The following is a 288-nucleotide window of genomic DNA, read 5'->3' as shown; positions in this document are numbered from 1 at the left end:
GCGACCTGAAGACCCAGCCATAAGGACGCCTCCCGCACTAGGCTATGTGGGGTCGGAAGTGGCCGTTGGGAGCATCCTCGCCTGTGATTGCGCTATTAAAAGCCGATCGGGCCTGTGATTATATTTCGTGATTACATTCCGTGTGGTTTCCTGATATCACTGAAGGCAGAGCGAGGAGAAACGCGCATAAGAAGGGTTTGTTAAAAAGAGAGCAACAATGTGTCGGAAGAAGAATAGAAGGAATGAGACACAAAGGACAGAAGGAATAAGAGGATGAAGAACAACAAA

General features: G+C 48.3%; 1 protein-coding gene across 1 annotated transcript in view; it reads right to left on the bottom strand.

Annotated features, from left to right (window-relative positions):
• Positions 1-288, bottom strand: part of LOC119585945 (calcium-activated chloride channel regulator 1-like) — a gene marked incomplete in the record, with an annotated part of 13,408 nt that overhangs the window by 12,917 nt on the left and 203 nt on the right.

Source organism: Penaeus monodon, chromosome 20 (assembly GCF_015228065.2).
Source record: "Penaeus monodon isolate SGIC_2016 chromosome 20, NSTDA_Pmon_1, whole genome shotgun sequence".
Classification (NCBI taxonomy): Eukaryota; Metazoa; Arthropoda; class Malacostraca; order Decapoda; family Penaeidae; genus Penaeus; species Penaeus monodon.
This window is presented reverse-complemented; position numbering and strand designations above follow the sequence as displayed.